Raw genomic sequence first — 19,214 nt, 5'->3', positions numbered from 1 at the left:
ATAATAAGATGGTAACATAAAATCAAACCGGGCAGATAGTCTCCGGATTAGGATTTAACCGTGTTCCGCCAATTTGGAATTGACAGTTTGAACCGGATTAACAATGTCGGTTTAAAAAACGCAACCAAAATCAAATAACAGTTATGAAAAAATATGGAAGCAAAGGCAATAATAAAAACCGTTTGCAAAAACATGCTTTACTGAGTTGATCAGATGGTGTTACCACGGTCGGACAGGACCAAGCCCCCAATAGGAGTGACAATGGTTCAAGTCAGCCAGGTCCGCAAATGAAACCGTGGCATTTATGCTGATCAAAAGGTGTGGCAATGGTTCGGGTTCGACCAAGCCCCCAAGTGATTTTGTGGCCTTAGGACGATCAAGAGGCGTGACTGGTTCAGACTTGACCATGTCCCCAAGTGATCTGGTGGCTTTTGCCTATCAAAAGGTGTCACATTGGTTCAGACACGACCAAGGCCCCAAGTGATATAACAGGTGCTTTGAAAAGCTAACCCAAGAGGTAAACCGGAGGCCGCTTTAAGACAGAACCTCCGTGTAACCACGCATGATGTAAAAAAGAACAAAGACCCCGCTTTATGACGCAGAAGTCCCCATGTGATCAATAATATGTTAGGCCAATAAGGCAGGATACCCATGTTTGAACCACGCATCATGGCACCAGGTCCTCTTCGGTAATTTTTAACTTTTTTGCAAGAGATAAATTCTTCTTGAACCGGGATTTTGAACCAGATATTGAGAGCTTCAAAGCTTTGTGGGAGACATCTTTCCCTTGACCCGGATTTTAAACCGGAATCTTCATTTTCAGCCGGAAATTTTCTGACGGTCTTTAAACTCGAACTTGCGAGAAGTTAATTCCTTTTTGAACCGGACATTGTTAAACCGGATTTGGGCGCTTCAGAGCTTTGTGGGAGAACAGATTTCCCTTGAACCGGATTGTAAACCAGATATTTGAGAGCTTCAATGAGACTGACTTCCCTTGAGCCGGATTTTAAACCGGAATCCTTTCTGATGACCCGGATCTTCTTCATTGAGCCGGGATTTTGTAACTGTCATATAGTTACTAAGCCGGAAATTTTCTGATGGGCTTCAAACAACAGTAGCCTCCGGGACCAGGTTATCCTTCCCTCCATCGTCCCGGGGTTCTTAAATTTGCTGGCAAGATTTGCTTAGTCATGTCATCGTAGCCCCCGAGTCTCAAGGTGACTCGAGGAGTTGGCTTGAAACTTCTTCATATTTGACCATAATATAAACCGACATAACTTGTATATCATTGGTGTTGATAGCACGATGTAAATCCACAAAAGGTTGAGGTGACTGCGGCGGGTTATAAATGATCCCGTGTGAGCCGTGTCAGCAAGTCGGCCAATGGTTCCTTCCAACTGGCGATTTGAAGTTAACCAGAACTGTAATGGCGGCGACTTGTGTGCCTGCATATTGAGCCATCCAGTGCAGACGGCGGTTGACGATAATTTGCCTCCAATTTGAAAGAAAACCGGGCTACCCAAGCTGTGACTTGCTCATATCCAATAAACAGCTCATGCAGACGGTGCGGCCCGGTATGTCGATGTAGACCAGGCCGCGAGAGACGGATAGCAGAGACGACTGCATCATCAGTGGCGGCTCCGACAAATGAGTCGGCCGCGGCATTGTAAACCGGCAAGGACGGGGAAATCGGTACTGGTGTCGTAAACCGGCACGGACGGGCGAGTTAACCACGTCGTTTTGATGTAGTGAACAATTGTCCTACATCAACAGTATTGCAGACCAAGACAAAGATAAACTGCTCTTTGACAAAAAATAATATGTACCAATAAAATATATTTTAGATAGATTTCACCTGATGTGCTAGGCCGGAAATAATCCGCCATGAAGTTGATGATCGCTAGGTGGAATTGAAATCGCTCACGGATGAACCGGCCGTGGCGTGGTAAACCGGTGCAGACGGGCCAGCCGGCCGCGGTGTTGTAAACCGGCGTAGACAGGTGAACCGGCCACGGTGTTATAAGCCGGCGCGGGCGGGAGAATCAGCCGCGGGGGTGGATAGTAAATCAATCACGGGTGTTGATATAGTGGGGGTGGCAACCTGTGCAGGATGAGCACTAGTGCAAAAATAATATTTGCTCACACCCCTTTTGCAACCCCTTTTTACAAGGAATAATGGTCCTGTGAAAAAATATCACAGACCAGAGTAATTGTTCTTTGATGACAAACAATTATATTTAATAAAATAAAATTGAGTGGATATCACCTGGTTTTTTATTGGATGTGCAACCGCCGAGCAACACCATGCTTGTTTATCTGCGCACATCAACTGCTATTATATAGTCTGATGCTTCACGTGGGGTGACCCTCCTCTTCTCCTCTTTTTCTCTGTCTTCTTGTGATGAAGAAATAGCAGTAGATTTTGGTCTGCTCGTATAAGTAGTACTAGCGCTTCTGCTGCAATGAACTTCAGGCCGCCACGCCCGTGCGGAGTGGAGACGAGGCCAGCCAATAACGGGGCGGCTTTAAAGCAGGCGGCTTAGCGCGGCAGCCTGGCGGTAGTGGAGCAATGCTGCCGGGCACCGCGATTCGACAGGCGCGGACGCCGGCAGGCGCGGCGAGTCAGAGTAGCAGCGGCTCGGAGTGGCGTATGGTGAAGGCGAATTCGGGGTGGCCTAGCGAGATCACAGCGGTGGTGAGCATGGGACATCATCTGTCAGAAGTGGCTTCACGTGGTGGTGGTTTGGCGCAGTTGCCGGTCGACTTGCTGCGGCGGATCAACCAGCGCGAAGCAGCTCGAGGGCGAGGCTGTAGTAGCGGCTCTGGGAGAGTCCGCGCGGGGGTGATGGTAGTAGCAGTGCAGCGCCGACGTGCGACGGCGGGGCCAGCTTGAAGCCTTGACGGAGACGACCACGAGGCCGGGCGGCTTGCGGTGCTGCGGTGCGGGTCAGAAGCAGAGGTCCGGCGGGTTGAGTCCGCGATGGCGGTTTACAGCCGGCAGGTGCCGCAGTTTAACTCCCTCGGTGACTTTGATGACGAGCGGAGAGGCTTGGCGAGTCAGGAGTGCGGCGGCAGCCCATGGCGTGGCGAAGTGGAGGGGCGAGCCGGCGGCAGCCGGAGCCGGTTCAAGGCGAGGCCAGCTTGGCGCGAGGTGGATGCACTGGTGGCACACAAAAACAGGCGGCGGCTTGACTCGCGGCGGCAGTGGTGGCATGGCAGTGGCGGCAGTTCGACGGGGTCAGGGCGGCCTGAAGCGGAGACGAAACGGTCAACACGGGTTTTCCTCCTCCGAGTCGTGGTAGTTTTAGACGAATCCATCTCCGCATCTTCCAAGTCGTGCCCCCCTTCTTTTTTTTGACCTGGTCAAACAGGTTGCCCTCAAAAGTTGAGCTTTCACGTGCATGTACTATGTAGCAGTACTAGTTGATCTCCAGACCGATTAGACCTGGGCCTTTGTGCGAAAATTAGTAGCGCTTTGGGATTTCATGTGCAGTAATCTTCAACTACCATTATGGAGCACACGAGTTGTACCAGCCGCGCCTGCCTCGGGACTTGTTGATGCATACGTCAAACAACAGTGAAACTCGCGGCTCGCGTGAATAGCGCGCGTACACCGGTTTGAGCAGAATTCCTGTCGAACTCGGCGACACGCGATAGCAGCAGTAAAAACCGATCTCCTATCCGTATACGATGGCTGGTGTAGCATTGGCAGCACACAAAGAACCAAACCCTAATCCCTTGTTCCATCTCGTATACGCCGTTCCTATTGTTTAGTCAATGACGTAGATCCTTCCATACCAGCAGCAGAAAACTTTGCAGTGAACATGTGGAATCTGTTGTTGATGAGAAGCTTTCAACACTGGCTCTTATCATCCGGATGATCGCCAACTTTCTCAATCCCTGAAGAGGTCCCTTCAAGAACTCCTCACCACCGTGCGCAGGCCCCACGGTGGGCGCCAACTGTCGTGGAATTGTCACGGCAGATGTCCTTAGTGTCAGGACTTAGTCGCGAGGCCGACGCATCTATGTGGTAGCTTGAGAGGGGTTGAGTGGAACGAGAGACGCAGGGGATCAACACCAAGACAGGGATTTAGACAGCTTCGGGCCCCGGGAAACATCATCCGGTAAAAACCCTACATGCTGTTTGAGGCTAGGTCTCATTATCATCACGAGGGAGTCGCCGTAAACCGGCTCTCCTCTTTGTGTCTAGCCCTAAGATTGTTTCTTTTGCTTGTAGCTTGTCCCCTCTTTGGGGAGCCCTACCCCTCCTTATATATGTTGAAGGGGCGGGTTACATGTGGAGTCCTATTAGGATTAGGACTAGTCTATCTCTAATACAAACCGGATACAAGTCCAGGTCTTAACTCCTTGTAAGACAAATATTCATTATGCCTTTCCTCTTAAACCGGCCCACCATAGTATGAACCGGCCTTCTGGGCCATGGGCCTCGTCATCCATCTGACCCGCCCGCCGGGTTACTGATGAACCGCCAAGACCGGGCGGGTAGCCGGTGAATCATCCAGTCCGGCCGGTTTATACTCCCGGCCGGTTTACGCCACGGGGTATATCCCCGACAGGTTACGTCGATGCAAACTTTGACACTAATCTGGATGACTCTGAGTAGTAAACCGGGTTCGTATAGTAGAACATTTATTTGGAATAGCTCCAAATAGCGCGTGGTAGCTGCATCTACAAGATGACATAGAGATTTGTAAAACACACACGGATCTGAAAGGTTCAGGCCCGCTGACTAATAACCTCTCTCACAAGCGAGATATGATCAAACCCCATGGGTGTTGAATTCATTACAATCACATAGTGATGTGAACTAGATTATTGACTCTAGTGCAAGTGGGAGACTATTGGAAATATGCCCTAGAGGCAATAATAAAATGGTTATTATTGTTTTTCCTTGTTCATGATAATTGTCTATTGTTCATGCTATAATTGTATTAACTGGAAACCGTAATACATGTGTGAATACATAGACCACAACATGTTCCTAGTGAGCCTCTAGTTGTTTAGCTCGTTGATCAATAGATGGTTATGGTTTCCTGACCATGGACATTAGATGTCATTGATAACGGGATCACATCATTAGGAGAATGATGTGATGGAGAAGACCCAATCCTAAGCATAGCACAAGATCGTGTAGTTCATTTGCTAAAGCTTTTCTAATGTCAAGTATCATTTCCTTAGACCATGAGATTGTGCAACTCCCGGATATCGTAGGAATGCTTTGGGTGAGCCAAACGTAACAACATAACTGGGTGGCTATAAAGGTGCACTACGGGTATCTCTGAAAGTGTCTATTGGGTTGGCACGAATCGAGACTGGGATCTGTCACTCCGTATGATGGAGAGGTATCTCTGGGCCCACTCGGTAATGCATCATCATAATGAGCTCAATGTGACTAAGTAGTTAGTCACGGGATCATGCATTACAGAACGAGTAAATTGACTTGCCGGTAATGAGATTGAACGAGGTATTGGGATACCGACGATTGAATCTCGAGCAAGTAACATACCGATTGACAAAGGGAATTGCATACGGGATTACTTGAATCCTTGACATCGTGGTTCATCCGATGAGATCATCGTAGAACATGTGGGAGCCAACATGCGTATCCAGATCCCGCTATTGGTTATTGACCGGAGAACGTCTCGGTCATGTCTGCATGGTTTCCGAACCCATAGGGTCTACACACTTAAGGTTCAGTGACGCTAGAGTTGTTACGGGAAATAGTATGTGGTTACCGAAGGTTGTTCGGAGTCCCGGATGAGATTCCGGACATGATGAGGAGCTCCGTAATGGTCCGGACGTGAAGATCGATATATTGGATGAAGGGTATTGGAGTCCGGAATTGTTCAGGGGGTACCAGGTGATGACCAGCATGTCCGAAATGGGTTTCGGAGGCCCCGACAAGCGTTGGGGGGCCTTATGGGCAAAGGGGAGAGGGCACATCAGCCCACTAAGGAGCTCAACGCCCCTCCCACCCCATCTCACGTAACCAGGAGAGGTGAGGGCGCCACCCCTAGGGCAGCCGCCCCTCCCGGCTTGGGGGGCAAGTTTCCTAGGGGGTGGGGGCGCCCAAACCCATCTAGGATTTCCCCTGTGGCCGCCGCCCCTCCCCTAGGGAACCCTAGGGCGCCTCCCCCTCCTCCCTTCCCCCTATATATAGTGAGGGAGAGAGAGGGCAGCCGCACCCTTCCCCTGGCACATCCCTCTCCCTCCTCAAACAACTCCTCCTCCTCCGTAGTGCTTGGCGAAGCCCTACCGGAGAACCACGAGCTCCATCACCACCATGCCGTCGTGCTGTCGGAGTTTTCCCTCAACTTCTCCTCTCCCCTTGCTGGATCAAGAAGTAGGAGACGTCCCCGGGCTGTACGTGTGTTGAACGCGGAGGCACCGTTGTTCGGTGCTTAGATCGGATTTGGCCGCGATCTGAATCGCTTCATGAACGACTCCACCGACCGCGTTCTTGTAACGCTTCCGCATCGTGATCTTCAAGGGTATGAAGATGCAATCCCCTCTCTCTCGTTGCTAGTCTCTCCATAGATTGATCTTGGTGATGCGTAGAAAGTTTTGAATTTCTGCTACGTTCCCCAACAACTGAAGCATACATAGTTCGATCCCACATCCCATCTCATCTGCCGGCACGATCCCAAAGCTTCTCCAGGTACTCGGTGTACGTGCTACGTCTTAAGCTTGTGTTGGTTTTCCTTGAAGAGGAAAGGGTGATGCAGCACAGTAGCATAAGTATTTCCCTCAGTTTTTGAGAACAAAGGTATCAATCCAGTAGGAGGCTCCTCACAAGTCCCACGCACCTAGACAAACAAACAAAGAACTCGCAACCAACGCGATAAAGGGGTTGTCAATCCCTTCACGGCCACTTGCGAAAGTGAGATCTGATAGAGATAATATGATAAGATAAATATATTTTTGGTATTTTATGATATAGATTGGAAAAGTAAAGATGCAAATAAAAGTAGATTGAAAGCGTATATGATAAAAGATAGACCCGGGGGCCATAGGTTTCACTAGAGGCTTCTCTCAAGATAGCATAAATATTACGGTGGGTGAACAAATTACTGTCGAGCAATTGATAGAAAAGCGAATAATTATGAGATTATCTTGGCATGATCATTTTATAGGCATCACGTCCGTGACAAGTAGACCGACTCGTGCCTGCATCTACTACTATTACTCCACACATTGACCGCTATCCAGCATGCATCTAGAGTATTAAGTTCATAAGAACAGAGTAACGCTTTAAGAAAGATGACATGATGTAGAGGGATAAACTCATGCAATATGATATAAACCCCATCCTTTTATCCTCAGTGGAAACAATACAATACGTGCCTTGCTGCCCCTGCTGTCACTGGGAAAGGACACCGCAAGATTGAACCCAAAGCTAAGCACTTCTCCCATGGCAAGAAAGATCAATCTAGTAGGCCAAACCAAACCGATAATTCGAAGAGACTTGCAAAGATAACTCAATCATACATAAAAGAATTCAGAATAGATTCAAATATCTCTCATAGATAAACTTGATCATAAACCCACAATTCATCGGATCTCGACAAACACACCGCAAAAAGAGTTACATCAAATAGATCTCCACAAGAGAGGGGGAGAACATGGTATTGAGATCCAAAAAGAGAGAAGAGACATCTTGCTAATAACTAGGGACCTGAAGGTCTGTGGTAAACTACTCACAACTCATCGGAAAGGCTATGGTGTTGATGTAGAAGCCCTCCGTGGTGGATTCCCCCTCCGGCAGAGTGCCGGCGACGGCTTCAAGATGGGATCTCACGGATACAGAAGGTTACGGTGGCGGAAATATTTCTTCGGTGGCTCCCTTTATGGTTTCGGGGTATATGGGTATATATAGGAGGAAGAAGTACGTCGGTGGATGCCCGAGGGGCCCACAAGACAGGCGGGCGCGCCTTATAGGGGGGGCGCCCTCCACCCTCGTGGCTGCCTCAGGAGCTTCTTGAATTGCACTCCAAGTCCTCTGGATCACGTTCGTTCCAAAAATAACGCTCGTGAAGGTTTCATTCTATTTGGACTCCGTTTGATATTCCTTTTCTTCGATATACTAAAATAGGCAAAAAACAGCAATACGGGCTGGGCCTCCGGTTAGTAGGTTAGTCCCAAAAATGATATAAAAGTGTAAAGTAAAGCCCATAAACATCCAAAACAGGTAATATAATAGCATGGAACAATCAAAAAATTATAGATACATTGGAGACGTATCAAGCATCCCCAAGCTTAATTCCTGCTCGTCCTCGAGTAGGTAAATGATAAAAACAGAATTTTTTATGTGGAATGCTACCTAGCATAATTCTCAATGTATTTCTCTTTATTGTGGCATGATTTGTTCAGATCCAAATGATTCAAGATAAAAGCTTATAAAACAAAAAAATAATAATATTTCGAAGCATACTAACAAATAATTATGTCCTATCAAAATAGCATAGCCAAAGAAAGCTCATCCCTACAAAATCATATAGTTAGGCCATGCTTCATCTTTATTACACAAAATACTACCATCATGCACAACCCCGGTCTGAGCCAAGCAATTGGTTCATACTTTTTAAGGCGCTTCAGCTTTTTCAACTCTTACGCAATACATGAGCGCAAGCCATGGACATAGCACTTTAGTGGCATATGGTGGTGGTTGTGAGGACAAAAACGGAGAAGATAGTCTCACATCAACTAGGTGTATCAACGGGCTATGGAGATGCCCATTAATAGATATCAATGTGAGTGAGTAGGGATTGCCATGCAACGGATGCACTAGAGCTATAAATATATGAAAGCTCAACAAAAGAAACTAAGTGGGTGTGCATCCAACTTGCTTGCTCACGAACACCTAGGGCGTTTTTGGGAAGCCCATCATTGGAATATACAAGCCAAGTTCTATAATGAAAAATTCCCACTAGTATATGAAAGAGACAACATAAGAGACTCTATCATGAAGACCATGGTGCTACTTTGAAGCACAAGTGTGGAAAAGAGATAGTAGCATTGTCCCTTCTCTCTTTTTCTCTCATCATTTTTTTCTTTTCTTTTTTTTCTTTTTGGTGGGATTCTTTGGCCTCTTTTTTTATGGGCTTCTTTGGCCTCTTTTATTTTTATAAAGCCCGAAGTCTCATCCCGACTTGTGGGGGAATCATAGTCTTCATCATCCTTTCCTTACTTGGGACAATGCTCTAATAATGAAGATCATCACACTTTTATTGATTTACAACTCAAGAATTACAACTCAATACTTAGAACAAAATATGATTCTATGTGAATGCCTCCGGCGGTGTACCGGGATTTGCAATGGATCAAGAGTGACATGTATGAAAAATTATGAAGGTGGCCTTGCCACAAATACTATGTCAACTACATGATCATGCAAAGAGCAATATGACAATGATGGAGCGTGTCATAATAACGGAATGGTGGAAAGTTGCATGGAAATATATCTCGGAATGGCTATGGAAATGCCATAATAGGTAGGTATGGTGGATGTTTTGAGGAAGGTAAATAATAGGTTCATAATACCGGCGAAAGTTGTGCGGCATAATAGAGGCTAGCAAAGTGGAAGGGTAAGTGTGTGTATGTCCACGGACTCACATTAGTCATAAAGAACTCATATACTTATTGCAAAATTCTACTTGCCCTCGAAGCAAAGTACTACTATGCATGCTCCTAGGGGAAGGGTTGGTAGGAGTTAACCATCGCGCGATCCCGAGCTCCACTCATAAGGAAAGCAATTAAAAGAGCATCCTATGCAACAAATTTGTCACATAACTTTTACCATACGTGCATGCTACGGGACTTGCCAACTTCAACACAAGTATTTCTCAATTTCATAATTACCCAATCAGCATGACTCTAATATTACCACCTTCATATCTCAAAACAATTATCAAGCATCAAATTGATCATAGCTTTTAATGCACTTTCTATGATAGTTTTTATTATACCCAACTTGGATGCTCATCATTCTAAGACCAAATTTATACCATAACAAATACCATCCTGTTCTAAAATACTCTCAAAATAATATAAGTGAAGCATGAGAGATCAACAATTTCTTCAAAATTAAGCCACCGCCGGGCTCTAGAAAATATAAGTGAAGCACATAGAGCAAAATTATCTAGCTCAAAAGATATAAGTGAAGCTCATCGAGTATTCTAATAAATTCCAATCAAGTGGGCTTCTCCCAAAAGATGTGTTACATCAAAGAGGATTGTGTTAAACTAACAAGCAAAGATTCATATAATACACGACACTCCAAGCAAAACACATATCATGTAGCGAATAAAAATATAGCTCCAAGTAAAGTTACCAATGAACGAAGACGAAAGAGGGGATGCCTTCCGGGGGCATCCCCAAGCTTAGGATTTTGGCTATTCTTGAATATCTTGGTGTGCCATGGGCATCCCCAAGCTTAGGCTTTTGCCACTCCTTATTCCATAGTCCATCAAATCTTTACCCAAAACTTGAAAACTTCACAACACAAATCTCAACAGGAAATCTCATAAGCTCTGTTAGTGAAAGAAAGAAAACCCACCACATAAGGTACTGGAATGAACTCATTCTTTATTTATATTTGTGTTAAACCTACTATATTCCAAGTTCTCTATGGTTCATACCCTTATATACTAGCCATAGATGCATCAAAATAAGCAAACAACACATGAAAGGCATAATCTGTCAAAAACAGAATAGTCTGTAGCAATCTGTAACTTTTGGTTACTTATGGAACTCTAAAAATCCTACCAAAATAGGAAGTACTAAACAATTTGTCTATTTATCTACAGCAAAAATAATCAACGCAAAAACACGTTTCTGTGATATATTGAATTTTTCCTCGTGAGCGCAAAGTTTCTGTTTTTCAGCAGAATCAAATTAACTCATATCATAGGTTATCCTATAGGTTCTATATGGCACAAACACTAAATAAAACAATAAAACACATCTAAACAGAAAGTAGATGCAAAATTTATTACTAAACAGGAACAAAAACAAAGAACACAAATAAAATTGGGTTGCCTCCCAACTAGCGCTATTGTTTAACGCCGCAAGCTAGGCATAAAAGCAAGGATAGATCTAAGTAGTGCCATCTTTTGCACTTGATTCATAAGTAGCTCGCATGATAGATTCATAAGGTAATTTGATTTTATTTCTTGGAAAGTGTTCCATGCCTTTCCTTAGTGGAAATTGGAATCTAATATTCCCTTCCTTCATATCAATAATCGCGCCAATTGTTCTAAGGAAAGGTCTACCAAGAATAATAGGACAAGAAAGATTGCAATCTATATCAAGAACGATAAAATCTTTGGGCACCAAATTTATATTTGCAACAATGAAAACATCATTGATCCTTCCCATTGGCTTTTTAATGGTGGAATCCGCAAGGTGCAAATTTAAAGAGCAGTCATCAAGATCATGGAAGCCTAGAATATCACAAAGTTTTCGGAATCGTGGAAACACTAGCACCCAAATCACATAAAGCAAAACACTCATAATCTTTAATGTTAATCTTTATAGTAGGTTCCCACTCATCAGTAAGTTTTATAGGTATAGAAACTTCCAAATTAAGTTTTTCATCAAAAGATTGCATCAAGGCATCAACAATATGTTTGATAAAGGCTTTATTTTGACTATAAGCATGACGGGAATTAACAATAGATTGCAACAAGGAAATACAACTTTTTAAAGAACAATTATCATAATTAAATTCCTTGAAATTCAAGATAGTGGGTTCAATGCTATTTAAAGTCTTGACCTCTCCAATCCCACTTTTACCAAAATTAGCATCAAGATCTAAAAACTCTGAATTATTGGGACGCCTTTTAACTATAGTTGACTCATCTCTAGTCCCATCATTATTAAGATTCATATTGCAAAACAAAGATTTAATAGGGGACACATCAATAACTTTAAGATCTTCATCATTATTTTCATGGAAACTAGAAGAACACGCTTTATTAAAGCAATCTTTCTTAGCATGCAATCTAGCGGTTATTTCTTTGCACTTGTCAATGGAACTTCTCATAGCTTTGAGAGACTCATTGATATCACGCTTAGGAGGAGTAGATCTAAGTTTCAAAGAATCAACTTCAAGAGAAAGTCTATCAACATTCCTAGCCAAATCATCAACTTTAAGCAATTTTTCTTCAAGCAAAGCATTAAAATTCTTTTGAGAGATCATAAATTCTTTCACACTATTTTCAAAATCAGAGGGCATATTATTAAAATTACCATAAGAATTATTGTAGGAATTTCCATAATTATTAGAGGAATTACTAGGGAACGGTCTAGAATTAAAGTTTCCTCTATAAGCATTGTTACCAAAATTATTCCTACCAACAAAATTCACATCCATAGATTCATTATTATTCTCAATCAAGGTAGATAAAGGCATATCATTGGTATCAATATAAGCACTCTTAGTAGCAAACAATTTCATAAGCTCATCCATCTTTCCACTCAAAACATTAATTTCTTCTATAGCATGCACTTTTTTACTAGTAGATCGTTCGGTGTGCCATTGAGAATAATTAGCCATGATATTATCAAGGAGTTTTGTAGCTTCTCCTAAGGTGACTTCCATAAACGTGCCTCCCGCGGCCAAATCTAAAAGATTTCTAGAAGCAAAATGCAACCCGGCATAAAATTTTTGTATGATCATCCATAAATTCAAACCATGAGTAGGGCAATTTTGAATCATCAATTTCATTCTTTCCCAAGATTGGGCAACATGCTCATGATCAAGTTGTTTAAAATTCATAATATCGTTCCTAAGAGTGATGATCTTAGCGGGAGGAAAATACTTAGAGATAAAATCATCTTTACACTTCTTCCAAGAATCAATACTACTTTTAGGCAAAGACGAAAGCCAAACTTTAGCACGATCTCTAAGTGAAAATAGAAATAACTTCAATTTAACAATATCATTATCCGTACCTTTTTTCTTTTGCATCTCACACAAATCAACAAAGTTGTTTAGATGGGTAGCGGCATCTTCACTAGGAAGGACGGAGAATTGCTCTTTCATAACAAGATTCAGCAAAGCAACATTGATTTCACAAGACACAACATCATTAAGAGGAGCAATCGGAGTAATAAGGAAATCATTATTATTGGTATTGGAGAAGTCACACAATTTGGTATTATCTTGCGCCATGGCAACGAGTAATCCAACACACAAGCAAACAGAAAAAGGCAAGCGAAAGAGAGGGAGAAGAAGGTAACCGGAAAAGAGAGGAGATTGGGAAAGAGAGGGCGAATAAAATGGCAAGTGTGAAGTGGGGGAGAGGAAAACGAGAGGCAAATGGCAAATAATGTAAATGCGAGGGAGATGAGTTTGTGATGGGTACTTGGTATGTCTTGACTTGAGCGAAGACCTCCCCGGCAACGGCGCCAGAAATCCTTCTTGCTATGTCTTGAGCTTGTGTTGGTTTTCCGTGAAGAGGAAAGGGTGATGCACCACAGTAGCGTAAGTATTTCCCTCAGTTTTTGAGAACCAAGGTATCAATCCAGTAGGAGGCTCCTCACAAGTCCCACGCACCTACACAAACAAACAAAGAACTCGCAACCAACGCGATAAAGGGGTTGTCAATCCCTTCACGGCCACTTGTGAAAGTGAGATCTGATAGAGATAATATGATAAGATAAATATATTTTTGGTATTTTATGATATAGATTGGAAAAGTAAAGATGAAAATAAAAGTAGATTGAAAGCATATATGATAAAAGATAGACCCGGGGTCCATAGGTTTCACTAGAGGCTTCTCTCAAGATAGCATAAATATTACGGTGGGTGAACAAATTACTGTCGAGCAATTGATCATGTTATAGGAATCACGTCCGTGACAAGTAGACCGACTCCTGCCTGCATCTACTACTATTACTCCACATATCGACCGCTATCCAACATGCATCTAGAGTATTAAGTTCATAAGAACAGAGTAACGCTTTAAGAAAGATGACATGATGTAGAGGGATAAACTCATGCAATATGATATAAACCCCATCTTTTTATCCTGAGTGGAAACAATACAATACGTGCCTTTCTGCCCCTGCTGTCACTAGGAAAGGACACTGCAAGATTGAACCCAAAGCTAAGCACTGCTCCCATGGCAAGAAAGATCAATCTAGTAGGCCAAACCAAACCGATAATTCGAAGAGACTTGCAAAGATAACTCAATCATACATAAAAGAATTCAGAATAGATTCAAATATCTCTCATAGATAAACTTGATCTTAAACCCACAATTCATGGGATCTCGACAAATACACCGCAAAAAGAGTTACATCAAATAGATCTCCACAAGAGAGGGGGAGAACATGGTATTGAGATCCAAAAAGAGAGAAGAGCCATCTTGCTAATGACTAGGGACCCGAAGATCTGTGGTAAACTACTCACAACTCATCGGAAGGGCTATGGTGTTGATGTAGAAGCCCTCTGTGGTGGATTCCCCCTCCGGCATAGTGCTGGCGATGTCTCCAAGATGGGATCTCGCGGATACAGAAGGTTACGGTGGCGTAAATATTTCTTCGGTGGCTCCCTTGATGGTTTCGGGGTATATGGGTATATATAGGAGGAAGAAGTACGTCAGTGGATGCCCGAGGGGCCCACGAGACAGGGGGCACGCCCTATAGGGGGGGCGTTCCCTCCACCCTCGTGGCCGGCTCGGGAGCTTCTTGACTTGCACTCCAAGTCCTCTGGATCACGTTCGTTCCAAAAAGCACGCTCCCGAAGGTTTCATTCCGTTGGGACTCCGTTTGATATTCCTTTTCTTCGATATACTGAAATAGGCAAAAAAACAGCAATATGGGCCGGGCCTCCGGTTAGTAGGTTAGTCACAAAAATGATATAAAAGTGTAAAGTAAAGCCCATAGACATCCAAAACAGGTAATATAATAACATGGAACAATCAAAAATTATAGATACGTTGGAGACGTAACAGTACGTGGCGAGCGCCACCCTGCGAGAATACTTCTGCTTGAAGGAGCCAACGGCTCGTCCTCTTGCATGCGCCAGAAGCTCCCTTAGAAGCATATAGTATTTGTCGAAGTGGTTGAAGGGCACCATCATATGTAGTACGCTTCATGAACCTCGCTCTGTGTGGGGACTTTACCGTTTTCGAGGAATGTGCTATATCAAAGTTCTGCATTTTGGGAATTCAACATATGTTTGGCCCACATGCAAAGCGATGGTGGTTGTACTCTTGCACACCCACTTAAGAGGATATCAACGATATCCATTCTTTCCATCTGTGGGCCCGCTTGGTCCATCACTACTTTGCCTTGCAATGAGAGAGGTTAATTTGACTTAGGAGGGGAATATTTTTTGTTTGTAATACGGTATATATATAGGTCATGCTCTGGGATGACATGATACAATTTGAGCACAAACATGCATGTGTACGCATGAATCCCTCGCATCGAGTTGAAGTGGCTAGTACCATGACAGGTCATGAACCGATCTCGCTCTCTGTGGGGACTGTACGATTTTCAACGCACGCGGCACAACAATGTTGTGAAATGGTATTCAAAGATGCATGCACGCATCACCTCCATACATATGCATGTAGTAGTTGTCTTCGAACGGTATACTCCCTCCCGTGGTTATCGCAACAGTCCTATATATTCGTGGGCCCTCATGGACATCCATGAGCACCTTGACCGATAACAATATAGGTTACCATGGCGGATTCTTCCTTCTGTTCGTGTTATCATAGTATAGTGCATGGTGAGGTTCAGACCTAATTAACTTTTTGCGCATACTATGCACGCATGTATGCATGAATCCCCGTTGAGGGAGTTCCGGACTAGGGGGTTTCCGGATAGCCGAACTATCATCATCGGCCGGACTCCAAGACTATGAAGATACAAGATTGAAGACTTCATCCCGTGTCCGGATGGGAGAAGGCAAGCTTGGCGATACGGATATGTAGATCTCCTACCATTGTAACCGACTTTGTGTAACCCTAGCCCTCTCTGGTGTCTATAAACCGGATGGCTGTAGTCCATAGGACGAACAACAATCATACCATAGGCTAGCTTCTAGGGTTTAGCCTCCTTGATCTCGTGGTAGATCCACTCTTGTAACACACATCATCAATATTAATCAAGCAGGACGTAGGGTTTTACCTCCATCAAGAGGGCCCGAACCTGGGTAAAACATCGTGTCCCTTGTCTCCTGTTACCATCCGCCTAGACGCACAGTTCGGGACCCCCTACCCGAGATCCGCCGGTTTTGACACCGACATTGGTGCTTTCATTGAGAGTTCCTCTGTGCCGTCACCGATAGGCTCGATGGCTTCTTCAATCATCATCAATGACGCAGTCCAGGGTGAGACCTTCCTCCCCGAACAGATCTTCGTATTCGGCGGCTTCGCACTATGGGCCAATTCGCTTGGCCAACTGGAGCAGATCGAAGCTACGCCCCTGGCCGTCAGGTCAGATTTGGAAGTTTAAACTTCACGGCTGACATCCACAGGGACTTGATCCTCGATGGATTCGAGCCACAGCCGAGCGTGCCGCACTGTCACGGCGAGCATGATTTAGCTCTGCGGCCGGACAGTACCCTGGAGGCCGCACTCAAAACTGTTCTGATCTTCAATCTGGAGCCGATTGCGCAGATCGAGGACGGATGCCTAGACATCGCCTCGGGGGCTGCAACCTCTACGGGGATAGAGCCGAACACTGACTTTGTCCCTCATAAAGCTCGTGACTCCGAGGTGCCGGACTCCTCGCCGGACTCCAAACCTCCCGCGCCCTCCCCGATCGAATCCGATTGGGCGCCGATCATAGAGTTCACCGCAACGGACATCTTTCAACACTCACCTTTTGGCGACATCTTGAGTTTGCTAAAGTATCTCTCGTTATCAGGAGAGCCCTGGCCGGACTGCGGTCAGGACGGTTGGGATGCGGACGACAAAGAAATTCAAAACCCACCCACCACCCACTTGGTAGCCGCTGTCGACGATCTAACCGACATGCTAGACTACGACTCCGAAGACATCAACGGTATGGACAACGATGCCGGAGACGACCAAGAACCAGCGCCTACTGGGCATTGGACAGCCCCCTCATCATATGACATATACATGGTGGATATCCCAAAAGATGGGAACGGCGAAGGAACAGAGGAGGATGACCCCTTCAAAAAGCAGCCCAAGCGCCGGCGTCAGCGGCGCCGCTCTAAATCCCGCCACAGCAAGAATGAAGACTCCGGCACCGGAGATAACAATACACAGGACAGTGCCGAAGACAACCCACTACAGCAAGATCAAGCACAGGAGGACGAAGAGGCCAGCCCTCACGAGAGAGCGGCAGAAGAAGAGGTAGAGGATTATATGCCTCCCTCCGGAGACGAAGCGAGCCTCGACGATGACGAATTCGTTGTGCCTGAGGATCCCGTCGAACCAGAGCGTCTTAAACGCAGGCTTATGGCCACGGCGAACAGCCTCAAGAAAAAGCAGCAACAGCTTAGAGCTGATCAAGATCTGCTAGCCGACAGATAGACCGAAGTCCTCGCGGCCGAAGAGCATGAGCTCGAACGCCCCTCCAAAAGCTACCCTAAACACAAGCTGCTCCCCCGATTAGAGGAGGAGGCGTATGAACCCGCATCACAGGAGACAATACGGCTGACCGGCCACCCCGTGGTCGCGACAGAGAGGCCTCTAGGCCCTTCAATAGACCCGTACCCCGGCATCGCTCGAAAAGCACACGGCCACAGGGGAACTCTCCGGACTTGCGAGATATATTGGAGGATAAGGCAAGACAATCAAGATCGATCTATGGATCGCGTGGGCGCCCCATGATACGTGACGACAACCGTCGCGCCGGACACAGTAAGTCCGGCTGGGGCGAACAAAATAGACCAAGCTCCCTTGAGCTCCGTCGTGATATCGCCCATTACAGAGGCGCTGCGCACCCACTATGCTTCACAGATGAAGTAATGGATCATCAAATCCCCGAAGGGTTCAAACCTGTCAATATTGAATCCTATGATGGCACAACAAACCCCACGGTTTGGATCGAAGACTATCTCCTTCACATCCACATGGCCCGCGGCGACGATCTTCACGCCATCAAATATCTCCCCCTCAAGCTTAAAGGACCAGCCCGACATTGGCTCAACAGCTTGCCAGCAGAGTCAATTGGGAGTTGGGAGGACCTGGAAGCCGCATTCCTCAATAACTTCCAGGGCACTTATGTGCGACCACCAGACGCTGATGACCTAAGCCACATAATTCAGCAGCCAGACGAATCGGCCAAACAATTCTGGACACGGTTCTTAACCAAGAAAAACCCAATCATCGACTGTCCGGACGCGGAGGCCCTCGCGGCCTTCAAGCATAACATCCGCGACGAGTGGCTTGCCCGGCACATGGGACAGGAAAAGCCGAAATCCATGGCAGCCCTCACATCACTCATGACCCACTTCTGCGCGGGTGAGGACAGCTGGCTAGCACGCAACAACAACCTCAGCAAAAATTCTGGCAGTCCGGATTTCAAGGACCAAAATGGCAGGCCACGTCGTAACAAAAACAAACGCCGCATTAACGGCGACAATAGTGAGGACACGGCAGTCAATGCCGGATTCAGAGGCTCTAAACCCGGTCAACGGAAAAAGCCATTCAAACGAACTACTCCGGGTCCGTCCAATTTGGACCGAATACTTGACCGCTTGTGCCAGATACACGGCACCCCCGAAAAGCCAGCTAACCGCACTAACAGGGATTGTTGGGTATTCAAGCAGGCATGCAAGTTAATTGCCGAAAACAATGACAAGGGGCTGCATAGCGACGACGAGGAAGAGACCCGACCACCGAACAACAGAGGACAGAAGGGCTTCCCCCCACAGGTGCGGACGGTGAACATGATATACGCAACGCACATACCCAAAAGGGAGCGAAAGCGTGCACTCAGGGATGTCTACGTGATGGAGCCAGTTGCCCCAAAGTTCAATCCATGGTCCTCCTGCCCGATCACTTTCGACTGAAGGGACCACCCCACCAGCATCCTCCACGGCGGATTTGCCGCACTGGTCTTAGCCCCATCGTCGATGGATTTCACCTAACTAGAGTCCTGATGGACGGCGGCAGCAGCCTGAACCTGCTTTACCAGGATATAGTGCGCAAAATGGGCATAGACCCCTCAAGGATTAAACCTACCAAAACGACCTTTAA

This window comes from Triticum aestivum, chromosome 3B (assembly GCF_018294505.1).
Source record: "Triticum aestivum cultivar Chinese Spring chromosome 3B, IWGSC CS RefSeq v2.1, whole genome shotgun sequence".
Taxonomy (NCBI): domain Eukaryota; kingdom Viridiplantae; phylum Streptophyta; class Magnoliopsida; order Poales; family Poaceae; genus Triticum; species Triticum aestivum.
The sequence above is the reverse complement of the archived record's forward strand: the minus strand, read 5'-3'. Positions refer to the sequence as shown.